The sequence below is a fragment of the Macaca thibetana genome, chromosome 1 (genome assembly GCF_024542745.1).
Source record: "Macaca thibetana thibetana isolate TM-01 chromosome 1, ASM2454274v1, whole genome shotgun sequence".
Lineage (NCBI taxonomy): Eukaryota > Metazoa > Chordata > Mammalia > Primates > Cercopithecidae > Macaca > Macaca thibetana.
In genome coordinates this window covers 140,893,826-140,911,081 of record NC_065578.1, presented here as the reverse complement: position 1 = coordinate 140,911,081, position 17,256 = coordinate 140,893,826, and the positions used below count along the sequence as shown (strand labels likewise).

At 40.8% G+C, this 17,256-nt stretch overlaps 1 protein-coding gene and 1 long non-coding RNA gene across 9 annotated transcripts in view; one reads left to right on the top strand and one right to left on the bottom strand.

Moving 5' to 3' along the window:
• The window catches only part of MIA3 (MIA SH3 domain ER export factor 3), a 935,339-nt gene that overhangs the window by 361,058 nt on the left and 557,025 nt on the right, over window positions 1–17,256 (top strand). The window lies entirely within an intron of this gene.
• LOC126937790 (uncharacterized) overlaps window positions 1–17,256 on the bottom strand; it is a 216,836-nt gene that overhangs the window by 78,997 nt on the left and 120,583 nt on the right. For 7 of the 8 annotated variants that reach the window (XR_007719850.1, XR_007719849.1, XR_007719852.1 and 4 more), the window contains one exon: window positions 358–3,952. The exons of the other annotated variant lie outside the window; for it this stretch is intronic. This is a non-coding gene — a long non-coding RNA (uncharacterized LOC126937790). The remainder of the gene's footprint in view (window positions 1–357; window positions 3,953–17,256) is intronic. 8 annotated transcript variants of the gene reach the window in all.

The following is a 17,256-nucleotide window of genomic DNA, read 5'->3' as shown; positions in this document are numbered from 1 at the left end:
CGATCTCCTGACCTCATGATCCACCTGTCTCGGCCTCCCAAAGTGCTGGGATTACAGATGTGAGCCACCGCGCCCAGCCAAAGCAGTGTAATTCTCTTTGTTTTTTTCTCTTATTATCATTATTATTATACTTTAAGTTCTAGGGTACATGTGCACAACGTGCAGGTTTGTTACATATGTATACCTGTGCCATGTTGGTGTGCTGCACCCATCAACTCATCAGCACGCATCAACTCGTCATTTACATCAGGTAAAACTCCCAATGCCATCCCTCCCCCTCCTCCCCTCCCCATAATAGGCCCTGGTGTGTGATGTTCCCCTTCCCGAGTCCAAGTGATCTCATTGTTCAATTCCCACCTATGAGTGAGAACATGTGGTGTTTGGTTTTCTGTTCTTGCCATAGTTTGCTGAGAATGATGGTTTCCAGCTGCATTCATGTCCCTACAAAGGACACAAACTTATCCTTTTTTATGGCTGCATAGTATTCCATGGTGTGTATGTGCCACATTTTCTTAATCCAGTCTGTCACTGATGGACATTTGGGTTGATTCCAAGTCTTTGCTATTGTGAATAGTGCTGCAATAAACATGCGTGTGCATGTGTCTTTATAGCAGCATGATTTATAATCCTTTGGGTATATACCCAGTATTGGGATGGCTGGGTCATATGGTATTTCTAGTTCTAGATCCTTGAGGAATCGCCATACTGTCTTCCACAATGGTTGAACTAGTTTACAATCCCACCAACAGTGTAAAAGTGTTCCTATTTCTCCACATCCTCTCCAGCACCTGTTGTTTCCTGACTTTTTAATGATTGCCATTCTAACTGGTGTGAGATGGTATCTCATTGTGGTATTGATCTGCATTTCTCTGATGGCCAGTGATGATGAGCATTTTTTCATGTGTCTGTTGGCTGTATGCATGTCTTCTTTTGAGAAATGTCTGTTCATATCCTTTGCCCACTTTTTCATGAGGATGTTTGTTTTTTTCTTGTAAATTTGAGTTCTTTGTAGGTTCTGGATATTAGCCCTTTGTCAAATGGGTAGATTGCAAAAATTTTCTCCCATTCTGTAGGTTGCCTGTTCACTCTGATGGTAGTTTCTTTTGCTGTGCAGAAGCTCTTCAGTTTAATTAGATCCCATTTGTCAATTTTGGTTTTTGTTGCTGTTTCTTTTGGTGTTTTAGACATGAAGTCCTTGCCCATGTCTATGTCCTGAATGGTGTTCCCTAAGTTTTCTTCTAGGGTTTTTATGGTTTTAGGTCTAACATTTCAGTCTCTAATCCATCTTGAATTAATTTTTGTATAAGGAGTAAGGAAAGGATCCAGTTTCAGCTTTCATATGGCTAGCCAGTTTTCCCAGCACCATTTATTAAATAGGGAATCTTTTCCCCATTTCTTGTTTTTGTTAGGTTTGTCAAAGATCAGATGGTTGTAGATGTGTGGTGTTATTTCTGAGACCTCTCTTCTGTTCCATTGGTCTATCTCTGTTTTGGTACCAGTACCATGCTGTTTTGGTTACTGTAGCCTTTGAAGTCAAGTAGCGTGATGCCTCCAGCTTTGTTCTTTTGACTTAGGATTGTCTTGGCAATGCGGGCTCTTTTTTGGTTCCATGTGAACTTTAAAGCAGTTTTTTCCAATTCTGTGAAGAAAGTCATTGGTAGCTTGATGAGGATGGCATTGAATCTATAAATTACCTTGGGCAGTATGGCCATTTTCACGATATTGATTCTTCCTATCCATGAGCATGGTATGTTCTTCCATTTGTTTGTGTCCTCTTTGATTTCACTCAGCAGTGGTTTGTAGTTCTCCTTGAAGAGGTCCTTTACATCCCTTGCAAGTCGGATTCCTAGGTATTTGGTTCTCTTTGAAGCAATTGTGAATGGAAGTTCATTCCTGATTTGGCTCTCTGTTTGTCTGTTACTGGTGTATAAGAATGCTTGTGATTTTTGCACATTAATTTTGTATCCTGAGACTTTGCTGAAGTTGATTACCATCTTAAGGAGATTTTGGGCTGAGATGATGGGGTTTTCTAAATATACAATCATGTCATCTGCAAACAGGGACAATTTGACTTCTTCTTTTCCTAACTGAATACCCTTTATTTCTTTCTCTTTCCTGATTGCCCTAGCCAGAACTTCCAAAACTATGTTGAATAGTAGTGGTGAGAGAGGGCATCCCTGTCTTGTGCCAGTTTTCAAAGGGAATGCTTCCAGTTTTTGCCCATTCAGTATGATATTGCCTGTGGGTTTGTCATAAATAGCTCTTATTATTTTGAGATACGTTCCATCAATACCAAATTTATTGAGAGTTTTTAGCATGAAGGACTGTTGAATTTTGTTAAAGGCCTTTTCTGCATCAGCAGTGTAATTCTTAAGAACACAAGTATTTGGATTAAAATCCTAGTCTCACTATTTCCAAGCTCAGTGACCTTAGGCAAATAACCTTACCTCTCTAAACCTTAATCTCCTCATCTGAATAAGAAGGATTACAATTCCTTTTTCTGGACTGTTGTAAGGATTAAATGAGATAATATTTTGTATATAAAGTGTTTAGCCAGTCCTGGAACATAAGAAATGTCTGTAATAATAATAAAATTACTAGCAGTACCGTTGTTAACAATCATGCTAGGCAATTTCTTAGAGGTCTTCTCTTCCCAAATTTACTGTGGTCTTGACTGGAGTAACCTGAGCTCTAAGTTGAGCACAGTAAACACACAGCATATAAATTAAGGAGAAGGAATGTCATCAGTCCTACTTTTAGGATAATCTCTTTGAAAGTTACATTCCTTCATATACACTTTCCCCCATCACATATGGTCTTAGATGATTACCTTAAAGAATAAAATAGACAGAATGGGACTGGAATCACTGCCCCAAATTCCACAGCCACTAAAAAATCATGAGTATAAGATTAAATGTCACAGCCTATAATTTGTGAACATTTACAATGTCTACATTATCGATTTGACCACTCCTAACACCCGCCCCTACTCACTGGTCTTAGAATCTCATTTAACCACAGTATTAGAAATACACATTTAAACATTATACAGATAACAGACTATATATGAGTAGCAACATAAAGATAATTTGCCTCCCCTTTCCCAGGTTTGGAATGGAGAAACAAATCACAAAATTATTCTGATATACTTAATACAGAAGAAAGCAATTTGTCTCAGTGTTAATGATCACTTCCTTCTTAATGTTTTGCAGGTTTTTCTTTTTTCTTTTATTTCTTTGAGATGGAGCCTCACTCTGTCGCCAGGCTGGAGTGCAGTGGCATGATCTCTGCTCACTGCAACCTCTGCCTCCCAGGTTCAAGCGATTCTCCTGCCTCAGCCTCCCAAGTAGCTGGGACTACAGGCACCCGCCACCACCCTCAGCTAATTTTTGTATTTTTAGTAGAGACGAGGTTTCACCATGTTGGCCAGGATTGTCTCGATCTCTTGACCTCGTGATCTGCCCGCCTCAGCCTCCCAAAGTGCTGGGATTACAGGCGTGAGCCACCGCGCCCAGCCAGGTTTTTCTATAAGACTTCATTTTCCTCTCTCACTCCTTTTTCTTTTTCTAAGAAGCAGATGCACATACTGTTTTTTCAAGAGCTAAGCTACATTGAGGCTTCCCTTCGAGAACCCACTTTTTACCCACACATCACGGAAAAATCAGGACCAGCTTTCAGGTGAAACCTGTAAAACCAAGATTTTGCCACAGTGCGCACAGATCAGATTCTCAAGCCACAGGGTCAGCACTGAAGTGGTAATGTGGGGAGAAGATAGTTTTGTTCTCCTCACTCTCTTGAGAATACAGTGGAGTGAGGAGGCTGAGGGAAGTCTCAAGGCAGGTCACTTCATTTCTGAAATCCGCAAGGCCCTCATGATGACCCTGGTAGCCTTCCAGAGCACAGCCGTTTCTGACATGCAGCCTGGTGTCTCACACATCCTCCAGGAGGGAACCTGTGGAGTGGAACAACTATAAAATAAACAGTACCAGAGAGATTCAATATGCTTGGTTCATTTATTTATTACAAAACAGAGTAGGACAGAGAGAGTAGCGTTTATACTCTTTTCTCCTCTGGTTATCATTTTCTTTGTTGTCATTTGCAAGCAAACCGACAGTGCTCAACAAAAAGCATCTTCTAACAAATGTTCTTTCCCTGAAATCAGTTTTGGGTGCATGCTGCTAACACTGTTCAATTTAGTGGCCTGAATGAGTCCAGTAGTTCAGGCTTGACATTTGCTTAGATCAAGGTTAGATTTGCATGACACCTACCTCATGTAGTTTTAAAACATTCATTCCCATAGAACTGGATACTCGGGGAGAAAGTAAGAGAGTTGCTGAGGAAATAACCATTGTCTTTTCTTTGCCACTATTGCTGGTGAACTCAGATTTAACATGCTAGCCTGCAGAGACAGTAGAACTGCGATGCTTCATGGATAGGCCCTCAACCACAGTGAGAGGCTGCCAGACACAGAGAAGTAAGGTATGGATGGATCAGTGCATACGCACCTCCCTGCTCTCCATCCCCCACCCAATTCATGCACATCGCCAGTACAGTAAAGACACTTACATGGCTTGTCCTAGTCAAAGCTGGGATGTGAAAGCAGATTCCACAATCCTCTCTCACATTTCTTACAGACATAACATAACGGACAAACTATTCACCCCTTCTAGTCAGAAGAGGATGTGGGTGAGGAGAGCTGTCTTCCTATATGAAAGTCAGTGCTTCCTCATGACTCCAGCAGACCACGACGGAGTCAGAGGGATGAGGGATGACTTTATGCTGCAGGCCAGATCCTGACCAAAAGCACATTCCTCTCTGAGAGCCCTCATGCCTCTTTCCTTATCCTTGCAGCTTGAAAGCAAACCCAAACCCCAACAGCCCCTTAAGGACTAACTTGCTAGTGGGATATGGACAACTTCTTACCCCCCACATTTCAGCTATATGTAGTCATTAAAATAACCATTATTTGCTTGATTTTCCCATAATAGAATTAATCTGTGTTCAATTTAGTCAGGCTAGTCCTGAAATTCATTTCTCACATCTACAATTCTGAGCATGTCAGGGAAGTGAGCTGTGATATAGTCATTCTAAAATAGCATAACAAAAAGGGAACATCTCCAAGCTGCTGCTCTTTGATATATTAGGATGACGGAGTCCAGAAGAAGCTCTCTTAACCGATCTCCACTTAATGGCTTCAGTAAATAAACTACACTCCCCTTCTGCTCTGTTCAACATCACACTAACTGAGGTGGAGGCACCTAAAGGCACAACATGTGACTCTCTGAGTTCCCATGGACTTTTGCTCCCACAAGCTGAAAAGTGAGCATGCCAAAATTCAGTTGCATTTGCTTCCAAACCTGATTATAATAGTTGTTCTTCTTACTATTATTAGGTAATTTAATGTAATATTAAGTATAATTAAGAAATTTTAGTATAAAAAGGAAGGAGTAGTCATCTCTGTGAAAGTGACAGTGGGTGTTTTGTGAAGAGTCAATAACCATAACTCTCTAAAGCAGTGCTATCCAAGAGAAGTGAAATCCAAACCACTTAGGTAAATTTACATTCTCTAGTAGTCACATTTAGAAAGTAAAAAGAGGAGCCAGACATGTGACATGTGCCTGTAGTCCCAGCTACTTAGGAGGCTGAGGGGGGAGGATCACTCGAGCCCAGGAATTCAAAGTTACTAAGCTATGACTGTGCCATTGCACTCCAGCTTGGGCAACAGAGCAAGACCCTATCTCAAAAAAAAAAGTACAATGGACCAGATAAAAATAATTTTAATAATTTATTGTATTTTACTCAGCATATTCAAGCATATAATCATATAAATTGAGAACTTTTATGTTCTTTGTCTGTACTAAATCTTGGAAATCCAGTGGGTGTTTTACATTTCTGCCATCCCTTGCTTTTGACTAGCCACATTTCAAATGCACAGTAAACGCATGTGGCACATGTCTACTATATTGGAGAGGGCAACTCTATAGAACTGCCATTTAATTAATAGAGACAACGGTTAGGAACGAAGGGAATTTTTTTTGTTTTCTGAGACAAGGTCTCTCTCTATCCCCAAGGCTGGAATGTAATGGAATAATCATGGTTCACTGCAGCCTCAACCTCCTAGGCTCAAGGGATGCTCCCACCTTAGCCTCCTGAGTAGCTGGGACCACAGGTGAATGACACCATGCTCAACTAATATATATATATATATTTTTGTAGATACAGTGTTTTCCTATGTTGCCTAACCTGGTAGAACTTTTTAATAGTTACTGTACTCAGAATGCATTGCAAGTGTCTATAAGCTCTCTTTCCACAATAAAGAAACTCAAATTGGAAATGTCAAATTTTTCATTGCGGATATGACTGAAACAAGAAAGAAAACCAGGAACTTGAGTCAATGAATGCAGAGTCAAAGAGGATCTTTGACTCTGCATTCAAAAATCTGACAAATGAATGTAGTTTAAAGTTAAATGGGTTTATGGTATATACAGGACTTTTTATTTTTTTATAAAATGATTCTCCATGTTAACATAACATTTTTGGTTAAACAAAAAACACTGTAACAACAACATTGGATAAAAGAGCATCTATTGTAATTGGAGTGCTTTTAAACTAATTAATTTTAATTGAATTCAACAAATGTTTACTGAGCATCTTCTATTTGTGAACTTTTTTCCTGACCCTAAGGATTACACAGATTACTAAAGGACGTAAGACAATAAAAGCAATTGCAACACAACACGTAAGAAACAAGTCAAATGATAGGGCAATTGTGTTTGATTGGAGAATCAGGAAATATCCCATGTTAAAAAAAAATACCTTCTGATATACATGTCTTGAAGAATGAGTAGATTTTCATCATAGAGATGAATGAAAGAGGAATATTTTTAAATAGAGATTACAAGACTTTCCTGATGGACAACTTTCCTATCGTACTATCAGCACCTACTGTCACATGACCAAAAGATGTACAAGCTCTCGTGAGAAAGATGTGGGTATTTTAATTGCTCTCAACCTCAACATAGGCTAGAAAAGTTTGATGTTCAGTGTGGGAAGAACCAGTGGCCAATGGTTGTTTAGCATACACCTGAGTGCTCAGGGGAACCTCCGGAAAGAGGCAAAGGGAGTTGAGCTGGATCTGTTAGGAAAAGGATTCTCACAGAAAGTAGTTTATGAGATGAATGTTCCAGCAACTGTGTATATATTTTATCAGAACAAGGGGAAAGTAAGAGCACAAAGAGAGGCTGGGACAGTCTAAGTAGGGGCTAGTGCACTTAATTCAGAGTCAAAAGGTAAAGGTTCATCCACACATGCTACCTCTGTAAGCCTGGGCACATCACTCAGCCACTCTGAGCTTCAGTTTCCAATATCCCAGGAGTGCTATAGGGATTAAATGGACAAGCTAGGTGGACATCCTCAGCCAAATGTGAACACTACCCAGATTTTAGGTACTAGTTACTGTGATTATTATTATTACCATTAGAAAGGTTTTGCATTTATCCCTATGGAGGTAATAAAATCCTGGAATGCAGTGGAGGCAAAAAAGCATTGATAGGAGGAAACAGAGGAAAAATACGCTGAAGAGAAAAAGTCAAAGTTGGTCATTGATTGGATTGGTGGTGGCTGGGATCACAGAGCTAAGAATAAAAAAATTTTTTTTTCATTAATGACATAACAAAGGAAATAAACTTCGGCATATGGGTTGTAGCCATCAAATGGCAGCCTTTTTCACTGAAGCCACCACTTGGCTTGCGTTTTATATCCAAGTTAACTTTCCAATACCCTGCCCACCACTTCTATTAGCAATTCAAAATTTTATTTCTCTCCCTCCACACTGAAACTAAACTGCAGAACAGGAAAAAGCATGTGTGCTAAAAGTTATTGTCATTTATTAACTACTACTTTCAAGGCCAGAAATGACAAATAGAATGCTGAGCCACTGCTACTGGTAGAGAAAAAATATGCTCTTAAAATTGATAGGATGCACACCCACCATTCTCCTCATTGTCAGCCACCAATATATAAACTGTTGCCAAGTGAATACAGCCTACAACCACCAGTGGCCAGATATCGATTTCTCTTATAGTCAGCAGCAGTTGAAGTTATACACATGCGTGCACACACACACACTGCACGCACACACACACACGGTACACTTTAAACCTTATAATCAAATTAATTATGTTTCTGTCAGAAAAAGTATTTTTATTTCTAGGACAACAGGACGAGAGTTTTTAAAAAATCTTTTAAATAGAACTAACTCTAAAATGATATTTCATTAAATTATTTAAAAGGAAGTATAACCACCCCGATCCTGCACTCATTTGTACAACAAAGTCTAGATTGGTACTAATCTTGTGACACTTGTCAATTCCCTGCAATATACATCATCATGAGTAGATTCTTTAAGCTCAGAGTTAGAATAAGTAAATCATTCACAGGATGCTACAGATACCATGAAACATTATCTTCTCTGCAAATCCAATTGTATATATCTTTCAAGGTTGTTCATTGTTTTGAATTGTGTTGTCCAATTTTCCTCCATTAGAGTAGATAATGGAGCATGAACTACATTTGGTAAGATCTACGATCTAGGAGTAGGGCATACCCTAAGCAACATTATGACATAGAAAAAATGTCTTTAATATCCTTGGATCTCTCTTTTGACCATTTTCCTTACATATCTACCCACCCTCCTTCTCTGTGGCTTCTTTTGGGACTTCTTTCTCCAATGGTATCCCATAATCGAGATATTTCTTGTCTTACCCTGGAATAACAACATTTATATATCTTGTATTTTATTATTTAAAAGGCATGGTCTTCATTCATGAATGCTATACCAAAGAGAATTACCTCAGTGGTCATGTAAGGCTTTGTGGCTAGCCAAAGAGATTTTCCATATTCTTCAAATCATATCCTCTAACATCACACTCAGGGTGATGTGCAGGTAAAGGAAAATATGTCAAAACACCTGGTTAACTTCAAACAGCTCCATAAATGAAAGAAATCATTATTATTATTATTCTGCCTGCACAAAGGGTTAGTGGGGTGCTGGAGCTGGCTAATGCTGGTTTGCCAGAGCCACCTGTGTACATCTCTTCCTTTAGCTCCATTCAATGACATCAAGTTGGAGGTCTGAAATCACCCCCAGTGAAAATATTTACACCATGATAATTGGTAAATGCTACATATCAAGGCTTTTCCCTGTACCTCCTAGAGAGCCAGTTTACCAGCACACCACTGCGTAAGATCATCTTTATGTAGAAAGAGATGGCATCTTGAATTCTTTTATGATTTTTTGGCCCATCGAGTTGCCCTATTTTCCTGATTAGTCCTCCTCCCTTGCCAACACAACGTGAAAGGATTTGCCTATGCACATACATATCTCAAGTCACTGTAATAATTAGCTTAATCATGGCTTTTCTGTTCACTGGCATATGCTCAGAACCTACACTGCCTAACACATAGAAGGTGAAAATATTAATTGATTAAATGAGCACACAGACATCCCACATCTACAATTGTGTGTGAACAGACACACAGACACATACACCCACTGAGTCTGAGTTAACACGAGACAGCTATTTATAAAAAACACTTCAGTAGTAAAGGGCCATTTTATTTTCTATGTTAGAATATTTACTTGGTTTATTGCCAATGGCCTGAAACTCCTGGAGAAGCAACTGTTAACAACAGACAGGATCAAAAGCTATTTAAATATTGCAGAAAAACATGTTATGGTACTTTTAAGTTTTATTATCCTCTTAGGAAAAAGACTAATTTTTGAAGTGCAAATCATCCAAAACAAATCTTTTTAAGTCCCCAAGATGCACCAATATGCTTAATGGGCAAAACTGCCTCATATCATCACTGCTTCCAACCTCAGAGTCACCAGCTCTCTCCTTCCTTTTGCTCAAACAACCTTCTCACCGTCTGTTCACTCTTCAGTCAGACCCCACAGAAACCACCCTGTCAAAGGTCACCAATGACTTTCCAAATGGCAATCTCCAGGTCATTTCTCAGTTTTTTAAATCCCTCTGCTGCATTTGACACTGTTGTCTTCTGCTGAGTCTCATTCTGGCCACGTTCAATTTCCCCCGGCCTGCCAGTATGTGTCAGCGCCAGTCCCGCCCCACAGCTCCTGGCTCTCACTTTCCCTTGCCCTTTGACTCCTGACCTCTTGGTGTCCTGCACACTTTGGCTACTATTCCCCTACCTCACTCACAGGATTGTCACATCCCTGTCACAAAGAAGGCTCTTACCTATGTAGCACATAATGAACACAAATTTCATGCCCACACATACACCCAGGTGCACACATGCATGCACAGGTACGTGCGTGTGCATACAAATATATATTGACACATCCATTATCTCACTTCTTAGCCCTCATCTGTGTGTGTGGACTTCCCCTTCTGCCTTTCAGCATGTCTGGCTCTTCACCGCAATTCCCCTCCTTGCCGCTAGGGGACAAACTGTGCCTCAGTCTCAGACTGATGTTGAAAAAGTCCTCAGTTAAATTCTCCCCTCCCCTTAATTTAGGTGAGATTCCACTCACCTAAATTAGTTACAGGTCCCGCCCCATCTTCTCTTCCCTTAAAGGCAGAGGTGCCTCAGGCGCTGTCTTTGACTTTCTCTGGTCGCTATCCCAAGGTTATCACTTTATCTCATAGAAACCCATGGCTTCAACTATCCCCTACACATATTCCTATTCCCCAAAAGCAAACCTGGAGAAGACCTGAATTAAACCTCTAGTTGTAGCTTCCACTGACACTGAAATCTCAATATGCCCCAATTCAACCTTTTTATCTTCTCCCTCAAACATATTTTACTTTGCATAAATGATCCTAGACCCTGATTACTCCTGTGAGAACTACTAAATGTACTTGTGATTCTCCCCCTTCTCTCTCACCAACTTCCATTCATTTGCTGAATTCTGAAGATTCTCCCTCTGCAAGAGTTCTCACCTCTGTCTCTGCATTACCACTGCCTACTGCCACAGTTCAGGCATTGGGCATTTCTCACGTGAACCATCACAATGAAATGATAACTGACCACACCACGATGAGCCTTTCTCCCTCAACGCAGCTGCCATACTCAACTGCTAGACTTGTCCTTCTAAGCCCAGTATGAGGCTGTATGTCAATCTTTGTATTTTCCACTGCCGACAACAATGTCTGCACAAGATTACCAGCAGACTGCCTACATCCGAATCATCCAGGAGGCTGGCTTACAATGCAGATTTCTAAGCTCCACTTCAAGCCAGCTGAATCAAATCAGTAGGTCCCAGAAATCTACATGTTCAGCCAAGTCCCTTTATAAGCCTTCAGCCCATTACAACCGGAGAGCCACTGGCATAGAGCTTCCTCTGTAGGGCATTTAAAGTCTTTCACTATCTGGCCCCTGCTTACCTTTTAATCTGATTTTCGCCTATCCCCTCACCCATGCCCTCATTCTCCATATTTGCCCTGTGCCTTTGGGTGTTTCTCTCCCTGAAATGCCCTCTGCCTTTTGTTGCCAAATCTTACTAAAGCTTAGCCCTAAATTCACATACTCTGTGGCATCGTCTGTGATGCCTCTGGTTATATCCAGTTCCTAGCTCTTCAGGACCTCTGTTACCCTCAATAAAACAGGATTTGTTCAGCTGGTGAGTAACTCCATGAGAACACAGGTTTTGATCAATAAGAGTTTTATTACTTGGTGCAAGTAAGGAGGACACTGGGAGTGTTCTCCAAAGCAGCGTCTCCCGGAGGGAAGGGAACAGGAGGGTTTTATGGGGCAATGGAGAAGGGAGAGGGTGCATCATGACAGGTAGAGGAGGGGTCCCAGTTGCACAGACATGGTGAGTCATCATGCCAGCGCATGGGTCACATGTCATGGTAAGGCAGTTATAGTTCCTCCCAGGGTGGAGACTTTGGCATGGTAATGAGGAAAGTTCACTCAGGTTCATCTAGAAGTTGCCAGGATCCGTCAGGACCTGGTTTAAACCAACAAGGTGACTGTACTCCACACAGGCTGCAGGGCAGGAGGCTGTAAAACAGACTGACTGCTCACGTTGATTAGATTCCTATCATCCCTGGAGACCTTCCCTGTCTGTTTATACTCTTATATACTTTCTAACGGTGTATCTCCATGCATTATAGTAACTGTTTTAGTACCCCTTTCCTTTTTGGCCAAATACCTCTTAAGGGCAAGAACCAAGTTTTACTCATCCTTTTACCCCAGTAAATGACACATAGTAAGCGCTCAATAAAATGATGTTTGAATGAATGACTGCATAAATATTGTCTTCCACCACTGGAATTCAAACATCAGACTCCATAGATAGCAGCATTTAGAAAAACACTTATATCTAACCATAATGGTTCTGACAGGTTCCTGATAACTCTGGAAGTGTTATACATTCCGTCAGACTGAAAGGACCCAAATTTCATTTCTGAAATTCAGAGGACATCACAAGGAGGCAGTTCCATTTAAATTTCTCTTTCTAATTAAGGGCATAGACACAGATTCAGTTAGTTTGTACTGAAAGAGCCATTCATAGAATAGCCAACAGCTAAAGCCTAATTCTCAGACTAATGAGTAACTAAAGATATTTTTGAAAAAGCTGAATGTCGAGAATATGACAGGGACACCAGAAAAACAAGGCTGTGGATGGCACTTGCCACCTGTCATCTGTCCAACAGGTGACGGCATTATTTGAATAATCCCTGAGTTTGTAGATTAGTCTTGTGGACCAGAGATAGGAGTGGAGGGGTTAGGAAGAAGGAATTCACAGGGTCCCTTCTTTTCAAGAGTTTACAGTTCTGTTAGAACTACCTAAATGCTGCATATGGCAAAAACCCAGGAATAAAAACAAAGAAGTATGGTGGAGACTGCACACTGACCTAATGTGGAAACAAAGCCCACAGCTGCCGGGGAAAGAAAGAGATTTGAGATTCGTTTGTAATCAAAATTTTGGCACTGGAAGGGCCTAGGGAGACCATGTAATGCAGCGGTCTAATTTCACAGATGAAAACTAAGTGCAGAGTGAAATGACTTTTCCAAAGCCATTCAAACTGTTTATTTAACCCAGAAAGCTTTCAGATAGAAATAAGATACACCTGGAAAAAGAGAAGGTAAGTTTTTCAGAGAACTATGTCGGAGGAGGGAAAAACGCAGGTGAGGACAAAAAGAGAAAGAGGTTTCTGCAGAAGGAGAAGAGGCAAATGAGCAAGTTTGGGAGATGAAAGCAAGAATTTCTAGTGCAGTTCAAAGAAAAGTGATGACGAGTGAGACTGGGGTGTCACATGGAAGATGGAGACCAGCCTTTATGAATGGAAAGTCTTAGTTAGAAGAAAGAGGAGGGTTGCTATGAACCCAATTGAGTTCCAGCACTATAGAATGAATTCCTGTGCTGTCAGAATCCAACCTCACTCAATCACAAACTTTTGAAGCTGGAAAGACTTTGAAGGAAAACTAAGGAACTCATCTTAGAGAGGAATAAGCCCAGGTTCAGAAGGAGGCAGGGCAAGTGTGTGGTCTTTGGAAACATGCTGATTCTAGTTTCAACACTCATCAGCCACGTGTCTTTGAGCCACTTATTGAAGCCTTTTGAGCCTCCATTGCCTTTCGTGTAAGAAGGAGATATATTCAATTCATAGTGCTGTTATAGGGGTTAGACTATCATGCATCATTAGCACCTGCCCTAGTGTGAGTCCATAAATGGAATTCAGTGAATGCTCCTTCTGCCTCCCTTTGTGCTAAGAGATGAGTTGCCTTGCCCAGGTCATCAGCTTATGCATAGCAAAGACAAGGCAGAAACTTTCATGTTTAAACCTGAAACTCCAAGCTACAGCCCTAAAACAGGCTGCCCCTCTTGCAAACTCCACCTAGGCTCCCACCAGAGTACTTAGGATCCTTTAGAAAAATACCCAAAGGATTATAAATCATGCTGCTATAAAGACACATGCACACGTATGTTCATTGCGGCACTATTCACAATAGCAAAGACTTGGAATCAACCCAAATGTCCATCAGTGACAGACTGGATTAAGAAAATGTGGCACATATACACCATGAAATACTATGCAGCCATAAAAAAGGATGAGTTTGTGTCCCTTGTAGGGACATGGATGCAGCTGGAAACCATCATTCTTAGCAAACTATCACAAGAACAGAAAACCAAACACCGCATGTTCTCACTCATAGGTGGGAACTGAACAATGAGATCACTTGGACTCGGGAAGGGGAACATCACACACCAGGGCCTATCATGGGGAGGGGGGATGGGGGAGGGGGGAGGGGGGAGGGATTGCATTGGGAGTTATACTTGATGTAAATGACAAGTTGATGGGTGCTGACGAGTTGATGGGTGCAGCACAGCAACATGGCACAAGTATACATATGTAACAAACCTGCACGTTATGCACATGTACCCTAGAACTTAAAGTATAATAATAAAAATAAAAATTAAAAAAAATAAAAATAAAAATAAAAAAAAAAGGAAAAGGGCAGTTCTGGAATTGCCATAAGAGACTGGGAATTCACAATCAGAACTTCATTTGCTTTCCTTCCTGAAGTTTGTCTTTAGTGAGCTTACAGCCTTGATGAATGAAGAAACAAACTCATCTCAAACATACAAAAGATAAAGAGGGAAGATCAAAGAGAAGTCCTCCATGAAAGTATGCCAGCTGGGGATAGAGGATAAAAGCTTTTTTGTTGCTGAATGAAAACACTTTCTGGCTCCATGATTTCCTAGGGATTATAATAGTAATGGTCTGGATTACCAATACAATTCACATCTGAATATGCTTCATATTTCTCAAAACCTGAAGATTGGAAACTAAACTGTTGAAAGTCAATCAGTCCTGGCCAGGTATAGGTGCAAGGTAGACACAGTGACTCTTGAGCTGTAAGAAGTTTTATCCATACGACAGAAAAAGCTGGCTTTCACTGGATACCCTTTGAGGGATGAGCTATTGGCATGTGGGCATTTAAGTCCTGGACAGAATGTAAATATTAAGACTTTAAAATAATAAATACAATATGCCCCAAACGAATCTTTCTATCTTCTACCTTAAACACAACTGTGCTCTTATCAATGACCTGGGATAGTGCCTTTTTTTTTTTTTTTTTTTTTTTTTGCTTGTTTTCAGTAATGTACTGCCATTCTGCGCAAATTTGTTAAGCATTTCTCAGGTTCCAAAGAATTTTCTGACACTAGCATTACAAAAGTGACTAAGACATGGTCCCTATTTTCCAAAATCTGTTTAAATCCCAGCTCAAATCATGTCATTCCTCTGACCTAAACCCTGCATTGTTGCTCCATCTCACTCAGACGAAAGCCAACATCCTGGCAGTGGCCACCAGCTCCTACCTGATCTCCTCGGCCCTTCCTCACTGACCTCATCACATACTACTGTCTCTGTTGCTGATACTGAATATGCCAGCATCCTCCTGCCTCTGTTAATGAATGCATTTTTCTTTCAGGAAAAGAGATGAGTTCTATGAGGAAATGCAAAAAGCAATTATAATTTCAATTGTGGAAAAAGAAAACTCAGAAGTCAACTTAAGAACTTGCCAGTCAGACTGCTTTTTGGGGGAGCTGTCTGATGAGCTGATGTTGCTATGTGAGGTGAACCACCCAGCTAGCTGGGTGGCTTGACTACCTAGAGGGAAAACTTGACCATTCATATGCAAAGAAAGACGTGACTAAACAACACTATCCCCACTACACACTTCCACCCTGCATGACGTCAGTGAATCTTCGACTTCCCTTAGGTTAGCAAAGCATGGAAACTAATTTCAGGCCAAATGATGATACATTCATGATCGTTGGACAGTTTTACTATCTGGATCCTGGGGCAGTGCATGCAATGTTTGTCCTGGAACAACCTTTTTTAAGGGGCCACCTCTGCTTGAGCAACACACTGGAAGCTTCATAGATAGGTAACATTCTCTGGCTTGCTACCTAGCCCCCTTGGTGTCCTGTTTTCTCTTTTCCCCCATCCTCCTGTGTAGTGCATATGCTCTGTGCACAGACTCTCCCCAAGGCTCTGTCCCTGTCCCACCTTCCCTTCTTTAAGAACTTCCCACCTCTACTCCTCTCCTTTGGGTGAGGACTTTATTTTTCTCTCTGACTCAACACATATGCAGACAACCTGCAGGTCAGACCCTTCTTTGTTGTATTCAGTCTCTAAGATCCTGGGCCTATTTGTTACTCATATTGTCTAGATCTTGGGAGCACAGCCATGTTGGAAGATCATGGAATTCTTTGCACACGCAGTGGACACCTGACCTGCCATCAGGGTGTAGGCTTTCCTGATGCCCCTCCCACCCCAGCCAGGTGTGAGTGGAAGGGATGAATCTCAGAGGGTTGAATAAGTTATGAACCTTAGTTCATGACATATTATCATCTTTGATTTGGGTTAATCTTTGATTTAATTAGCTATCACTTTTATTCCCATTCTTCATTCCCATCCCCCATCCGTAGACAATCATATCTACGTGTTTAATGTTTACCTTTTTATCTGTAAATGCCCTTATAAAATATGCATTATTATTTGGGGTACATATATTTTTCACTTACATAGGTAGTATTGACTTATGTATCTTTTTCTCCCCATTCAGCAGTAGGCTTTTAAGGTGCATGCATGTCATTCTGTGAGCTTCTATCTGCAGCGTGGTCAGCCACAGTGTGCATCTGTGTATCACGCTCTCTGCCCTCCCAGCCCCTGATAAACACACACACAATGCTGTGGAAAACATCACAGTATATATTCATGTCTTCATATGAGGGGCATATTCCCAAGGGTGAAATTAAGCCCTAAAAGATGAATGAGCTCTAGATACAGGAATGGAGGTATAGGTAGATGTAGATGGCAAACATAGATATTTAAATTCATATGCTTACCTTGACTAAGAATGTATTCTGCCAGATGCCAGACAGAACCAACCCTTTCTTCCCCCATACCTCTATTCTGTCCCATACTAATTTCCAGCATAGCACCTGCTAGAGCACCCAGAAGGAAACGGGCCCCTTCCTAGCCACTACCTGCACACATATCTCACTCACAAATCACAACCAGCTTTCCAAGTCAAATAATAACTTCCCTACAAAGTCTTCCTTGATCCCCACAGCTGGAAACAATTGCTCTGTAGTCTGAAATTCTTGGTATCTTAGTATCTTTTGTCTGATAACTTAATATTTTTCTAAGGACACCAATCATAGTTACGTAGCGGTTTAATCTCTCCTCTAAGCTCTAAACCTGTGAACAA